Here is a 17580-nt window from a genome sequence, read left to right as displayed (position 1 = left end):
AATGGTTTATATCCTGGAGGATAAGTGAAGTAAAATAATAATAACAGTAATAATAATAATAATAATAATAATAATAATAATAATAGAAATAGAGAAACTAGGAAGGGCATTGCTGGTGAGTTGGGGGGAAGCCCTGCAATATATTTGTAAATATCAAGGTTTATAGTGTTTTCCCATGTATTTTCTCTTTTCTAACGGCTCTGCAAATTAGGTGTCACAAGAGTTTTACTGTTGAAATCATTGGGTCTTAACAGAGCTAATGTATTTTCTGACACAACAGACAAAGCAAGTTAGGCAAGCAGAACATCATCTTAGACCATTTGATTCCAGATCTCCTGGGCCCTTTCAAGGAATTGACCTTCTATAAAGCACTTTATGTCTTTCAGATGCAAAGCTTTTCCACTATCACATAAGAACATGGAGGGGAAAATATTGTTTTAAGTCTTTCTTCCATGTTTGATGTGTGATTGCAGTATATGATTGTAAATCATCAGAACTGAAGAAACAAGTAACAGATTAGTTGACAAATATCTGTTGGAGCTTTTCTTTAAGCAAGCAAGATCTATTCAGAACCTCAAGTCATGGAGGCCTGTATCATACTTACGTAGCCCTTCTCTCTGGTGGTTCTTTCTTCTTGCCTTTCCTGAGTATCACTGTTTTGCTCTGTGTGAATACTTCTGTGCAAAACCTTAACATAAATATCAAGATGAGCATCTGAGAGTAAGGAGGTTGGTGTTACATTTTTTATGCCCCAACTGTTAGCTATCAAATATTACTATGAAAATTGGGTTGAGCTACATAACTCATTATATTTCAAGAGTTTCAGCTCAGCACAAGGAAATATATCATAAATTGATTGAAGGATGGTGGATCTCCAGGTTTGTACATCGTATTTTATTGATAAATTGAATAAAATCACTTATCTCAATGTTTTATTTGTATATTGAATAAAGTCCATTTACTTAAAAGGAATGACTAGCTTTTACTTCTTTGGCTACCAAAGTTTTGAGGCAATCTATACAATTCTTTTATATAATAGGTAATATTCTGAGAGTATATAATACGTTATTAGCTATCACATTAAAATATATAACCACCATGCTTGTGATCATATCAGTTTCATTTCACTATATATATATATATATATATATATATATATATATAGGCATCCAACTGGACATAATAGGGCTCATGTGCAATGATGGTACAGTTGGACACTTGGAAGAAGAAGGAGGAGGATCATGAGTTTGAAGCCAGCCTAGGCTAAATAATGTTTCTCTGTTTCGAAAAGGAAAATTACACAGAAATGCACATTCATTCAGTTGAAATGAGCCCATGGTATATGTAAGAGTAATCTAACACTAATTGGGGCTCTTATTTTAAATAAATACTGTTAAAGATATTATGGTTGACTGTCCTTCCTTTCTATTTTTAATGAATAGACTTTTTCTGTTTTTTCATGTCTACAATTTTTGCTAACAAATATTTAATAAGATATACTACAGAGAGATTTGTAGTGTATTGTTTAATATCCACTACTGATAGAGGACTCTTAGAGTAGACTTTTCTGGATGATTTGCAACAGTTAATTGGACACTTGCTGATTTTTTTTTTGTAGCCACATTTCAATGCAGACAGAAAGCCCAAGAACTGAGTGAACCTTTTCATATCACAACATTCCAAGCCTGGTAAAATCGTTCCACTGGCTAAATGATGTTATAAATATCGAGATTAGTTTCTTCTAAAATTACTAGTGCCAGGTGCATTCCATTTCTCATGTCATGTAATATTCTGTTACCAGGGTTTGCAGCTTAAAAGAAGGCTTAAAGAATGTGCAGACAAAAAAAAGAGTACAGATATTTAAATGTGACAAGTGTATTTACATAACCTATATAAGATGCTGAAAAGTAGGGCTGATTTTTTTTTAATGTTGTCTCATCTAGGTTGTTTAGATGAAGCAGGATGGATAGACATAGGGAGGTATAGTTTTGAATTAGAAATTGCCTCCATCACAAATACATATAAAAGTTTAAATAGATTAATCAAGTTCAAACCTAGTGCTACTGTATTTTGTTACTTGTACCTCCCATACATAAAATCTCAGCACTCAAGATGTTCCTATAAAATCCCTTACTAAACCTTTGTTTGAAAGTATTTGAAGGGACATCTTTCCATGTGGGAATATTACATACAGCCACTGATTCAACAGTAACTGAGAACTTATGTACAAAACATTCTTTACATATTGACAAATATTTCTAAAAAATGAATTGGTATTTTTTGTTGTTGAGTGTTTCATGAGTGACCTTTACCTCTGTAGACATATGCAGTTTTCAGTTTTTTGGGTGAGACTTTCAAAATATTTTTTAGAGTGTTCAATGTTAGCAGTGACATTTTTACAGTGATTTCTGAGCCTTGTAATTTAGAATATTCTATTTTCTTTATTTCTAATTACTTTTACCCCCCTCATTTTAAATGATGTGCAGATGTAATTGACAGTGATGATATACAATATGTATGAAATGAGCTTTTCCTTCTCGATAGTGTGTGTCATGCAAGACTCCATTGCAATATTTACAGTTAAACTAAACTTTTTAGAACGAGCAAAATTGCATTTGTTTTGCAGATTTGCTCATCATTAAATGTGAAACATTTCACATTTGTCTTTTTGAGTAATTGGCTTTTTAAAATGATAAGGTGCTCTGAACACTTGTTATGTGGATAGGTCTGACGTTGTATCCCAGAAATCCATATGCCATACAGACAGAACAGAAGAAAGATATTCACAAGCATGTCACAGATTGGACTAAAGCAAGCCAAAAACCCAAGTGCCATGGCATTAACAATAGCACCAGATTTACTGTCACGATCACAAGCTGTGCTGCATCACAGACAGAAGGAGAACTTTTGATAGGTAACACCTCAGTGTTTTTTTAATCTTTTTGGCAAATTATCATTTATCATTATATTTTTGCCTGCCATATAATATTATTACAATCATATGAAATACAGGATAAATTTAATAGGCCTCAACAAAAGGACTGGCTTATTTTCCAGGGTCATGGAGGATGAGAGAGAGAGAGAGAGAGACAGAGACAGAGAGAGAGACAGAGAGAGAGAGACAGAGACAGAGAGACAGAGGGAGAGAGAGGGGAGAGAGAGAGAGAGATTGCTATTTTGTTACAGATCAAACTGAAGTTCAGAAAATAGAAAATGGCTATGATACTAGTGAGGATTTTAGGTGCTTTTGAGTTCACAAAAGGAAATGACTTCTCAGTGACAGAGAAAACAAAGAATTACCTCCTTGAGAACTTGAAGTCTGAGGTTTCTAAAATATGTGATTCACTGGGATTAAAATCTTACAGCTAATTTTATTTTCCAAGGTAGAAGCAGATTGATGAAAATATTTTGAGAATTGAAATTGCCCAATCCTTTCTGGTCTGTGTACATTTTCCTATGATGTAAATATGAAGGGACCACAATTTATAGGATGCCTCCAATACATTTTTTTTTAAATCTCAGCTTGAGACAGAGCCTCATATTGGGGCAATAGAAGAAAAAAAATCTCTAGGAAAATTGAACAGAGATTCCTGGCATCAAAAAAAGAAACATCAGCAGATTGTTTTTCTTAATTGAAGGTCACTTAGGGTCCTCAAGAAAAATATTCTTTTCATCTATCTTTGAACGGTGATCTGGAGAACAGAAATTTCAGAACAACCTTTATGGATATTTCTTTTCCTTATGGAAGAATGTCTCTGAAGTTATACATTTCTTGTTAACATAATTACAAATACTTGAGCTAGTTTCTCTAAGATTTAAAAGGAGTCTTAAGAAAAACCATAAAAAAATTAACAAAATGTGAAGCTATTTAAGAATGGCTAGGCAGAAACAAAAGAATGCCAATTCATTAAGTAAATTTTAACCTGATTTGCTGAAATGAAATTTTGATAAGTAGGCTAAATACAGTGTCTTTGAATATGAGTAAGTGATATGATACGTATCCTTTCCAAGCTAAATTTCTCTAAAAAATAATAATTTATTCCTTAACCTTAAAAACAACCAGACAACCTGGGCACCAGTGACTCACACCTATAATCCTAGCTACTCAGGAGGCTGAGATCTGAGGATCGTGTTTCAAGGCCAGACCAGGCAAGAAAGTCCATGAGACTCTTATCTCCAATAAACCACTAGAAAACCGGAAGTGGCTCTGTGGCTCAAGCAGTAGAGTGCTAGCCTTGAGCTGAAGAGCATAAGGACAGCACCCAAGCCTAGAGTTCAAGCCCCACAATATACAAAAAAAAAAAAAAAAAAATCAGACAAATGATTTCTAGTCCTGGGTCAACTTATCTGGACATTCCACTTGATGAAGTCAGTCTTTCTTGATGCCCTGGTGATTGCTTCCTTTTGAACCCCTCTACTTCGCATACTTCACCTTTAGGAGACCATATTTTCTTTTCTGATTTTTTAGACTCTGACCATTCAATTTTCACTCATCACTAACTCAAAACAGACTGAGTATTTTGAAAATAATCATGAAGTCACCAAAGGGATTTAATATATATATATATATATACATATATATATATATATACTATTTCTAAACAAGCACAAAGAAAACAATATAAAATATAACTAATTTTATATAGTCCTTTAAAAATTTTTCATGATAGACAATTATGGAAAAGGTATATTGAGAAAATGAAGTTATTTAACAAGATACTAAAACAAGCCAGGAAAGGAATACTTGAGTATGAAAAAGTGTGAAGGGGAGTTTTACGTGTGTGTGTGTGTGTGTGTGTGTGTGTGTGTGTGTGTGTGTGTGTAACTTCAAATATAATTTATTCAAATTTACTAAATAATTGTTCTGTAAAACCATTCAATTTTATTGTTGAGTTTCTACTATGAATACACAAAGTTGGCAATATTCCTCTTAATTTTTTTCTGTAGCGCTATCTTATACAGGACTCTTGCAAGAACTGCAAAATAAGAATCATGTAAATCACACATGGATACAAAGGCTTCTTATCAAAGATAATAACTGTTATATTACAAGAAATGCACACGTGACAGTATATTGAAATTCCTCCAATATGAACTTTAAAAAATTCATAATGTGAGGTTTTTTTTATGGTTTTTAAAGTTATTGAGAAACATGTTCCAGTCATGATGATATAGAAAACAAGAGGAACCCAGAGTTAACAGCATGGCACTGGTGATTCTGAATATTCAGGCACTACAAATTACTATATATTTAGGGCAAACAAGATGTCCAAAACAAAAAGCATAGTATTGTAGAACAAGAATTGATGAAGAGGTTCTGAAGGAGTTGAACTATTTTTTTTCCTCTAGCAAATGACTTTGTATTTCTGCCTAAAAGCCATTTATTCAATATTTCAAATTTTTAGGCAAAAATTTGGTAAACCTATAAGAACATCCTTTAATATTTCAGATCACTTGGTTTGGGTTCATGTGTTTTTGTTTTGGCTTTTGTTTGATTTTTGTTTGTTTGTGGCATTAGGGTACCATACCTCCAACCTTGCTATTTTTTGACTGGTCATTAGGGAAACAGAGCCTTACTTCCTGCCCTGGAAGGTACCAGGTCATGATACACCTTTGTTAAACTATCATAAGTACTATAACAAGCATGCACTACTACATCTGTTGAAAAAAGTCTCAAATTTTCTGTCGTGGCTGGCTTCCAGCTGTGATCTTTCCACTCTCAGTCTTATGTAACTACGAATAGAGTTCTGAACCCAATGTGTCCAGCTGATGGTTGATATTTGTAATCCTAGCTACTTAGGAGGCAGAGAAAGACAGGATAAACATGTGAGGCCACTCTGGAGAAAACATGAAAAGTTAGGTGTGATGTTGTGCACTCAGCTACATGAGGAGATTTAAGGCAAGAAGATGAGTTCTAAGCCAATTATGATAAGAAAAGAAAGACTCTTCTTGAAAAATAAGGGGGAAAGAAACTAAAGGCATGGATTTAATGATAGAGCAATTGCCTAGCCCTAGGTTTAAACCCAAGAATCAAAAACAAAAGCAAAAAAAAAAGGGGGGTGGGGAGGAAGGAAGGACAGCCTAGCATTAACACATAGGGATACAGGTGGACCCATTGCAACAATGAGATGTACAGTTCTTTATGTCGAAAACGAAATCTACAAGTTTGGTGGTGGGGGGGGGAGGATTGGGTGGGGGCAGGGGGAGGATGGGAAGGGATAGGAAGGGGAAACAAAGGAGGAGGCTACAATGCTTGATAAGAAATGTACTCATTATCTTGCCCATGTAATTGTAACCCCTCTGTACAGTACTTTCACAATAAAAAAAATTTTAGAAAATAAAAAAAGTTTTTATTAAGTAAATAAAATTTGAGAGTGACCCCTAACTCAGGTGTAGAATATGATATATCACAGAAAATGATGGAATCAAAGTATGAATTTTGGTGTGTAATTTTATCTAATAAAACTTTTATATCATTTTTTAATTTTCTGTTTTTAGTGTTTTGTAAAAATAGTATACAGAGGGATTGCAGTTACATGAGTAAGGTAATGAGTACATTTCCTATGGAGCATTGTTACCTCCTCCTTTGTTTTTCTCCTTCCATCCCTTTCCTCCCCACCTCCCCAACTCCTCCCTCCCCCCAAGTTGTAAAGTTTGTTTTCAACATAGTGTCTTGTACATGTCACTGTTAAAATAGGTCAACCTGTATCCTTGTTTCGGCATTTTTTTATTTCCCTCTCCCTCTCCAAACTAGAAAAATGTATATACAAAATGCAGGGCACCAACATCAAATACAGTGAAAACAGGGGCATTCTTGGAAACATAATACCCCTCCCCTAAAAAAGCAGAGATAGATAAGGGTATATCTATCTGTGATTCTGAACCTCTAAAATCAGTGCAAATGCAGGGCTTGGGGTTGGTTTCCGTTTTGAACTGTGTCTATTTTTTAATTTTTATTTATTTTTTATTGTGAAAATACTGTACAGAGGGGTTACAATTACATGGGCAAGATAATGAGTACATTTCTTATCAAGCACTGTAGCCTCCTTTGTTTCCCCTTCCCATCCCTTCCCATCCCTTCCTATCCTTCCCCCTACCCCCTCCATCCTCCCCGCCCCCCCATCAAAGTTGTAAAGTTCGTTTTCGACATAACAACTTGTACTTCTCATTGTTGCAACGGGTCCACCTGTATCCTTATTTAAACGACTTGTTTTTCCCCTTTCCCTCCACAAATTATACCGACATCAAATACAGTGAAAGCAGGGTTATACTGTGGGGGAGGGACATACAAAGCAACAAAGAAATAATCTTATAAATGCGTTACAAACAATCGCATGACAGAAAAAAATTTGAATACATATCTTAGGTGAACTGTGTCTTTTATTAAAAATTAATTTTTTATTGTGAAAATACCATACAGAGGGGTTACAGTTACGCGAGCAAGATAGTGAGTACATTTCTTATCAAGCATTGTTGCTTCCTCCTTTAAAGGTTTCCCTTACCTTCCCATCTCACCCCGCACCCCCGCCAAAGTTGTGAAGTTTGTTTTTCAACATAACATCTTGTACATCTCATTGTTGCAATAGGTCCACCTGTATCCCTGTTTAAACAACTTGTTTTTTCCTTCCTTTCCACAAATTATACCAACATTGAATACAGTGAAAACATGCGTTATACCGTGGGGGAGAGACATACAAAGCAACAAAGAAATCATCTTATACATATTTTAGAAACAATAGCAAGAAAGAAAAACTATTTGAGTCCTTATCTTGGGGTTCATTCCACCTAACATAAACTTATCTGACCTTTTCCGCTTGACTCATACATATACTAGACATTGCAAATAAGGGAAACCATGGGACCTATGTTTCTTTGGGCCTGGCTTACTTCACTTAATATAATTTTTTCTAAGTCTTTCCATTTCTTAACAAATGGGGCAATGCCATTCTTTCTGATGGAGGCATAGAATTCCATTGTATATATATACCACATTTTCTTGATCCATTCATCTACTGAGGGGCATCTGGGTTGGTTCCATATCTTAGCTATGGTAAATAATGCTGCAATAAACATAGTTGTGCTTGTAGCTTTAGTTTGGTCTTCTTTGTAAACATTTGGGTAAATGCCCTAAAGTGGGATTGCTGCTTCATAGGGGAGCTCTATGTGAGTCTTTTGAGGAACCTCCATATTACATTTCAAAGTGGTTGAACATGTTTTATATCATTTTCAAGAGCATATTAAGTACATAAAGCACAGGGTACTCCCAGGTTCAAAATAAACTTCTAATACTGTGTATATTACTTCCTTTAATTAGTATTCATTTATTAATGTTTCATTTAAATGAGATATAAACTGTAAAGTCATGGTCATCTGTCAGCAAACTTGAGATTCCTGCTTATAGAAGGTTCTTAATAAGCTGAGGAATACAAAATCCAAAGAAGATAGGTGCTAAACAACAGAATTAGTGAAAATGAGAGATTGAATTTACCTCATAAAATAAGGAGGGTTCACAGTCAAGCTCTTAAATTTAGTAACTTTCTTAGTGATGATTTTGAAGTACGGAGACAATTCACTGGAAATCAAGGTAAACTGTATAATGATAAAGCTCTCCCTAATCAATATTTGTATTTTAAAAAATATTTGCAGTATATTTTATGCCAGTTTAATGTGTAATGGGGAATACATTTTAGGAAGTTCATTTAGTAAGTTCGACATGATAAGGTATACCCGCCTATAGCAAGTATATGGTTGAAGACCAGTGAGCTGATGTCATTTTTTATGTTTGTCTTCACTCTGGTCTTAATAGAATTTTGTTTAGTATTTTTGTGTTTCTTATCTCCTTTTATGGGAATTAACTACTCCTGCATGAACTTCCTAATAATTGGCATGCTTCTTTATCAACTTAAGTTAACATCCTTTACAAAATCTGTAAAATCTATACATTTCTTCCCACATTGTCCTAAACTAAGTGTATACTTACTGCTTTATTTTGGTATAGTCAGGTTTGCAATGTGTTTTTTTCTACTACTTTAATTCTTAGAGTTCTAGTTTAAGGATTATCCACATTGGATACAACTTCCCTATTAGAAAACATTTTCTTTTGACTCTTTTGATCAGTTGAAATCAAGTATCTTGTGGTAGTCATGCCTTTATAAATGAACATAAACCTGAAAATGTAAAATACTTGGGTAATGTTTCATTTTTCCTGGGGTCAGACTTTTATTTTTCCTCTAGTAAATGACTTTGTATTTCTTCCTAGATGTCATTTATCCAAATTTTTCTAGTATTTTAATTTGAGCAAAAATTTGGAAAACCTATAAGAATGTACTTTAGTATTTCAAATCAGTATCAACTTTTCTTGCTATACTTCTCCTTTATGTACTTGTAAACTCAGACTATTTTCTATTTCACGGGAATTTTCATCTGTCAGATCTTTGAATATTGTTCCTGCGTTGGTTTAGTTTGGTTTATTTTAGTTGCAGTAAGACTATTAGACTATCAGTGTGAAATGGTTTTCCACATCCATTTCATCTGATTAGTAAATACATACTCATTAAGAAAATACTATATAACTTTGCTTTTTTATTTTTTTTTATTTTTTAGATTTGTTGTTGTTGTTCTGTTCCGTTTGCCAGTCCTGGGGTTTGAACTCTGGGCCTGGGCGCTGTCCCTGGGCTCCTTTTGCTCAAGGCTAGCACTCTACCACTTAAGCTTCAGCGCCACTTCCAGGATTTTTCTGTGATTAATTAGAGATAAGAGTCTCATGGACTTTCCTGCTCTAGTTGGCTTCGACCCACAATCCTCAGATCTCAGCCTCTTGAGTAGCTAAGATTACAGGCATGAGCAACTGCCGTCCAGCTGCATTGGATTTTTTTTTAATCACATCTATAAAGACTTAAGAATCGTTCTTCATTTTTGACATTTTAAAACAACTATTAATGTCGTTTTAAATACCAATAACCTTGAGAAGAGTGTTTCCTAACCTAGGCTCTAGTGGCTCATGCCTATAATTCTAGCTACTGAGGAGGCTAAGATCTGAGGATCCAGATTCAAAGCCAAGCCAAGGCAGGGAAGTTCTTGAGATTCTTATCTTCAATTGACCATCAGAAACCGAAAGTAAGGCTGTGACTCCAAGTGGTAGGGTCCTAGATTTGAGCAAATAGAGCTCAGAGACAGCACTTAAGCTCTGAGTTTAAGCCCTGCAACCAACAACAACAACAAAAAGGAGAGTGTTTTCTGTTTGTTTTATATTTAACTACTTCCAAGGGAAGAAAATATTTTCAACTCTTTGGTTCTTATTTCTAATTACAGAAAACTAGGGTTAAGAGGTGTGGCTTTAGAAAACATGTTGTTATGTTATTCGTGGTTTAATCTAGGGTCAGTCATCTTAAGGAATGTGAAGTGGTCATAAAAAGATATTTTATTTCTTACTATTTAAGCAGATAATTGTCTTTATGACTTGGTGTTCTTCAAATCCTTATGTTCCTACTATATTTCTCAAAGTAATATATTATAGATTTTCAAATTATCAACTATTATTTCAACATTTTTATCTTAGACATGCTATCTTTTCTCACCTGAAGTAAGATAGACTACTATTTTCAACTCTTTGGTTCTTATTTCTAATTACAGAAAACTAGGGTTAAGAGGTGTGGCTTTAGAAAACATGTTGTTATGTTATTCGTGGTTTAATCTAGGGTCAGTCATCTTAAGGAATGTGAAGTGGTCATAAAAAGATATTTTATTTCTTACTATTTAAGCAGATAATTGTCTTTATGACTTGGTGTTCTTCAAATCCTTATGTTCCTACTATATTTCTCAAAGTAATATATTATAGATTTTCAAATTATCAACTATTATTTCAACATTTTTATCTTAGACATGCTATCTTTTCTCACCTGAAGTAAGATAGACTACTATTAAGATAGCACTTGGGCTAAGGGCATGGTTCAAGTGTTAGAACAATTGTCTAGCAAGAACAGGGTTTTCAACTCTAATACGGCATCTTCCCTCCCCAAAATGATAGAACTAGATACAATAGTATTTGGATCCCAGAAGCTCAGTGTATTAATGTTAAGTTCATTTCTTGATCATTGAGAATATTCTCAGTGACACAATAAACCACATTCTCATTTAGAGTCATGTGTTCCTTCCCTTTTATGATTGCATTTTTCTCTAGTTTTTGTCCATTCAGCTATTCAGTGGGGAAAAGTGATAGGGTATTGTTCCAGAGAATATTTGTGGGCAATTAGAAGGTTCGTTATCTATATCCTACTACCAAAAATAAATAGGGAAAAGGGACTATCTTCTTTCCCAAAGAAGGGAAATTATTTTGGTAAGTAGAGAAATATTTGGCTTCCTATTTTAATAGTTATCCCTATAACTTCTTTGATTATCCTGATACTGAAAGTACCACATTTTTCTCTAATACTGTATGAGCATAAATTTGCAACTTTTCTTTCCAGCCTCATTCTTCTGCTTGTATTGTCCCCCGAAAAAAAACTTATAATCATTTTTTTATTCCAGAAACTCAGACTCATAAACTCTGTTCAATTGGAAAAATATATCATTTCAGATTTTTGAAGATGAATTGTGTTTAATATCTGTTATTTTAGGCCTGTTATGTGCCATCAATTTTTGTTGAACCCAGGACCTCACATTTATAAAGCAAGATATGTATCATCTGAGCTATGCTCTTAGCCCTTTTGTTTTTGTTTTGAGATAAAGTCTCTCTAACTTTTCTTAGAATGCACTAGAATTCATGATCTTCTTGGCTCTTTCTCTCTAGAACTGGGATTACAGGAACCTCCCACCAGGCTTAGCTTCTTTATACTTAATATCTCTATATTTAAGAACTTAAATGACCTTTCTGGTCATTCTAGTTTCATCTGGAAATGCTCATTCTACTTTTTTTAATTTTTCCTTTCTAAGAACTCTAGACAGGACTATTAAAATTTCCTCCACCCTAGGCTTCATGAAGTTACATTATTTTAAAGAAAATATTATTATCACTGAATAAGTATTTATTTCATCTATAAATTAAGATTTCAGTGAAGATGGCTCCACACCAGTTTTCTTGGATCTTTTTCATTTCTTGTTAGGCTAACAGTTTTCATAAAATTTTGCCATTTGCCTGGGATAGAAATCTGACTGATATTACAAATATTCTTTAAATATAATGATGTTGGACATGTATACAAATATCTCTGTTATACTGGTATTTGCTTAAAAGGCAAATAAATGTCCTCTTTTGATGCAGATGGTATTTATAGCAGCTGATTAAAATTTCTGTATACTTTAAATAATTATATGTTAATTTTCATAAATTTGAAAACAGAAGACTTAATCAGTATAAAATGAAATAATATTTCAGCTCTGCAGAAAATATATTTTCATGTTGTTAGAGAGGACATAGTGGCAGTCTGAGCCAATTACCTTCATTATTTTTTAATTTTTGTTTGCTGGAGAATTACAGATGAAATAGACTGACACTTTTTCCCTTTTAAGACTTGATATAACTTACATTTATAAGGTAAAATACACAAACTCTTATCATTGACATTGTTAAATTTTGGGTGACTGACATACAAGGCACCTATCTTTGGTACTTTTTGCTATTTGCAGAATAAAGTAAACGATATATCACCTGGTGAAACAGACAATTAGTGAGGCACCACATTCTAGAAATAGCTTTGTCTACAAGAACTTCAGCTTCAGAGACATACTCGCCTTTGGGAAGCGTGTTCTTTGAAGATACAAGTCTAATGCATTGACACATATATCCCACACCCACACCTACCAGTGGAAAAACAACAACAACAACAACAACCTCATTAAATTTAATGAGGCAAATAGTGCTATTTTTGATAGGACACTAATGAGAGAAGAAAATTTAACCAAATAGAATCTTATTAATTTATGTCAGAAACAGAATTGGAGACACAGTCGTATTAGAAGTGTTAATTCTACCCAAGAATGTCTCCAGTGGTCCTGTAACTGTGCTTAACAACACATTTAATCAAATATATTGAGCTTAAAGTTAATGTTTTATGATTTGGGATTTTTTTCTATAGTATAGAATAAGCTTACAGAAGAAGCGTGACTATTTCCCTGTACATCCCATTACATGGAAAAGTACTTTTCACATTGGAGAAAACTTTCTTCCAGTATAATAGAAATGAAATCCACCACAGTTCACTTTTATGGGTTTTGAATTTTAAAACATGAAGAAAAGTGCGATGGTGATTCAGCTAAATCATTCTCAAATCAATATTGGTATATATAACATTGAAAAGCAATACATAAAGTTAAAACATGCATAATTTTATGTATATAAATATATATGTATTTATATGTATTAAGTGTTTATACATTATTTGTAATCTATTATATATAACATTAATTAATAAAACATATAGCACAAAAGACATGGCCAATATAACTAGAGCAGTAAAGCAAGAGATTAGAGTCTAGAAACTCAAGCAGGATGACAAGAGAAGGCTTATGTTAGGGTGACATTTGAGTAAAATTTAAAGGAATTTTAAGCTAATCTAAAAAATTATTTATTCTGCATCTACAAAGCATAAAAGAAAATCCTTGTCTAAATGCAAATATTAAGAGTAATTTTAATTGGCTATGCAAGAAATATAATTTCTTTCCATCAAAACAGCTGAAATGGTGGCTCATACCTGTAATATCAGCTACTTGGAAGACAGAAATTGAAAGGATCGTGGTTTAAGGCCAGCCTAGACAAATATACATGAGACCCCATCTCACCAATGAGGATGATATAGGGTGAGGATGGTGAGCCTCGTGGCACACATCCTATAATCCAGGCACATGGAAAGCAGAAATAGAAATGCAAGACTAGTAAGGATGAAGTCTCAAGTATAAACTCAACTGCTACCAAAAATAAAAAAAAAAAAAAAGAACTTTCTATCATTGTGTTAGGGAATTTGTCTCTATATTACAATTGTTCTATTGATCGCAAAACCTTTATCAATAGTCAATAACTAACTAAACAAAACTATATAATATTCTTTCCAATGAAAATGAATGAATGAAATAGTCTGTGTGGCACGCAGTAAGAAGCCAGATCCTCTGAGAAAAAAAAAAGTTCTACAAGCTTCTCTAACTCCAACATGTCAAAGCAGTGATGAACAAACAGAATAGTTCAGAAGATTCTTGAAAAGGTGAACATCAAGTTCACTCTCTGGGTTGACCATTCCCTACCAAATCTGATTTAACAAGTTTTCCATACCATTATTTTTTTCTCTCCTGTCTTTCTTGTACTCCAGTTGCAAATCTCTGAGCACTTTTAACTTTATTTTCTACTACATTCAGTTCACTTTTCTTACCATATCTTTGATTAGAAGTGTGTGTGTGTGTGTGTGTGTGTGTGTGTGTGTGTGTGTGTGTGTGTGTGGTTATCTGACAGTAAGATGATTTGGAGGTATTCAGCCATTACCTGGAAATTTATGTGTTTTTTGTTTTCATTTATAACTCGGTTTATTAAGGTCACATTTAGGCTGTTTTCAGTGTGGATAGCCACACTTCAAATCAAACATGAACCCTATTGAGAATTCAGAGGAAACTTTCGTGTACATTGATTTATTTTAATTGAAAGATATTTACTTGTGTTACTTGGTTAAAGCTAGTAGTTTTTAAAATAAATTTCTAATGCACAATATAAATTACTTTTTATAGTAATATTTATCACTTTCATGCATACATTTAGAAAATAAATGTCGATGATTGAATAAATATCCAAAATGATCAAAACAATAAAAATAAGGAAAATGTCATGAAGAATTTAATAGACATAAAAGCTGAAAATTCTGATTAAAAATGTAAATGAATTGTACCAATAAAATTATACCTTATTTTTAAACAATAAACTAATACATTTGAAAATATTGAAAATTAAAGCACTCCGAAAACTGGAAGTGGTGCTGTGGCAAAAGTGGTAGAGTGCTAGCCTTGATCTGAAGAGCTGAGGGACAGCACCCAAGACCAGAGAACAAGCCCCACGACCGACAAAAATAAAAAAGAAAGAAGATATTGAAAATTATAGCAAAAAAACTAAGATTATGTTAGAAATAAGAAAACTAAAATTATGCAATGATTTCTATGATAATGTTAATTAAACATGGTTTGTAACTCAGAAAATCAAGTTTAAGTGTGTTGATTTTTAGGAAATTAAAAATCTGAAGACTTTTTTTTTTACAAGTAATGGAGGATGTATACCTTAGAAAACACTAGAAACAAGATGTATAAGTTATTATCAAAAAACTAAAGACCACATCATCTCCATTATGTGCTTTTCCATGAAGAAATATGGAAACCTCCCAATTTATTAGTGAGACTGGTACAACTTGAAAACATAATTAAACAAGGGGATCACTAAAAGAAAACTAAATGTAGACCAAAGCTGATGGTGCTATGACTTTAAATTTTAATAGTATCTATCAAATTTTATTGACCAAGTAAAACATTTATTTGTGAAATGCATATATCACCAACAGGAGGAAATCTGTTTTTATAATCCTCATTGCACCATATTACACAAAAAAATGATCTAGTCAGTGAATGTTTTAAAATAAGCTTTTGATAAAACATCTTATTTTAAAAAATAGTTTTCAAGCAATAGAAATAAACTTTCCTGCCCCGCCAAATGTGACTGATACATATGAATATAAAGTGAAAAAAAATCTTGTACTAAAATCATTTTTAATGACTTTTTTTAAAAAAAGAAATGTTCATTGCTTTAGATTAAGTTATTCTACTAGCACCTGTTGGCTTAGAGTGATTTATGGAGATTGTCTGTTTGAGAAATACTTGCCACCAGCTAAGTGACCAGAATGGGGTAGAGTGGGAAGGATAAGGACCAGTAAAAAGTGTTTTCATCTACTTCTAAGCCTTTTCTTTCTTTAGAGTCCTCATTTTTGTTTTATTACAGGATATACAGTGCATTCAAGTTTTTCTTCATGCCTCTATAAAAATATGTTTAAATACCTCAACTAATTGTGTGTATGCAAGTAAAAATACTGAGCTTTATTAAGTAAGGCAAGCAGTACAAAAAATAGTGAGACAAAATGGCAGTACTTCCCAAGTCTATCTACAAATTCAATGCAATACCTATCAATATGCCAACCTCATTCTTCAAGGAAATGAAAAAAGCAATCCAAAAATTCATATGGAACAATAAAAGACCCCGAATAGCAAAAACAATCCTCAACAGAAAGAACACTGCTGGAGGAATATCAATACCAAATTTCAAACTGTACTACAAAGCCATAGTAATCCAAACAGCTTGGTACTGGCACAAGAACAGACCTCAGAACCAATGGAATAGAATTGAAAACCCAGAAATGAACCTACAGACCCATAGCCATCTAATCTTCAATAAGGGAGCTAAAAAAATAGAATGGAAGAAAGACAGCCTCTTCAGTAAATGGTGCTGGCAAAATTGTTTACTTGTGGAAAGCTAAAGCTAGATCCTTCTCTATCACCCTGCACCAGAATCAACTCCAAATGGATCAGACTTTGGAGTCAAAGCAGACACTCTGAAAACATTACAGGATGGAATAGGAGAAATCCTAGGTCTCCTTAGCACAGGCCGAAATTTTCTTAACAGAGACCCAGAAACACAGCAAATCAAAGAAAGGTAGGACAAATGGGATTGCATGAAATTACAGAGCTTCTGCATGGAAAAGGACATAGCTAGCAAGATCAATAGAAAGCCCATGGATTGGGAGAAGATCTTCACTAGCCATACAACAGACAAGGGTCTCATATCTAAAATATACCTTGAACTCAAAAACTCAAATTCCCCAACAACAAATCTTCAAAGAAACAACTGCCCAATAAATAAGTGGGCTAAAGACTTAAAGAGAAACTTCTCTGAAGAGGAAAGAAGGATGGCCAATAGACACATGAAGAAATGCTCAACCTCTCTAGCCATAAAAGAAATGCAAATCAAAACAACATTGAGATACCACCTCACCCCAGTTAGAATGGCAATAATCAAGAACTCTAATAACAACAGATGCTGGAGGGGATGCGGACAGAAGGGAACCTTACTGCATTGTTGGTGGGAGTGTAAACTTGTTCAACCACTTTGGAAAGTAGTATGGAGGTTCCTCAAAAGACTCCACATAGAGCTCCCCTATGACCCAGCAATCCCACTTTTGGGCATTTACCCAAATGTTCACAAACAAGACCACACTAAAGCTACCAGCACGACTATGTTTATTGCAGCATTATTTACCATAGCTAAGATATGGAACCAACCCAGATGCCCCTCAGTAGATGAATGGATTCAAGAAAATGTGGTATATATACACAATGGAATTCTATGCTTCCATCAGAAAGAATGACATTGCCCCATTTGTTAGGAAATGGAAAGACTTAGAAAAGATTATATTTAGTGAAGTAAGCCAGGCCCAAAGAAACATAAGTTCCATTCTTTCCCTTATTTGCAATAACTAGTATATGTCTGAGTCAAGCAGAAAAGTCAGATAAGTTGATGTTAGGGAAATGAACCCTAAGATATGTATTCAAATTTTTTCTCTTTCATGC

General features: G+C 33.7%; 1 protein-coding gene across 1 annotated transcript in view; it reads left to right on the top strand.

The window, feature by feature from the left end:
* The window catches only part of Arhgap15 (Rho GTPase activating protein 15), a 644233-nt gene that overhangs the window by 281807 nt on the left and 344846 nt on the right, over positions 1-17580 (top strand). The window lies entirely within an intron of this gene.

The sequence above is a fragment of the Dipodomys merriami genome, unplaced genomic scaffold, assembly GCF_024711535.1.
Source record: "Dipodomys merriami isolate MVZ:Mamm:240054 unplaced genomic scaffold, mDipMer1.0.p SCAF_1, whole genome shotgun sequence".
Classification (NCBI taxonomy): Eukaryota; Metazoa; Chordata; class Mammalia; order Rodentia; family Heteromyidae; genus Dipodomys; species Dipodomys merriami.
The sequence above is the reverse complement of the archived record's forward strand: the minus strand, read 5'-3'. Positions and strand labels throughout refer to the sequence as shown.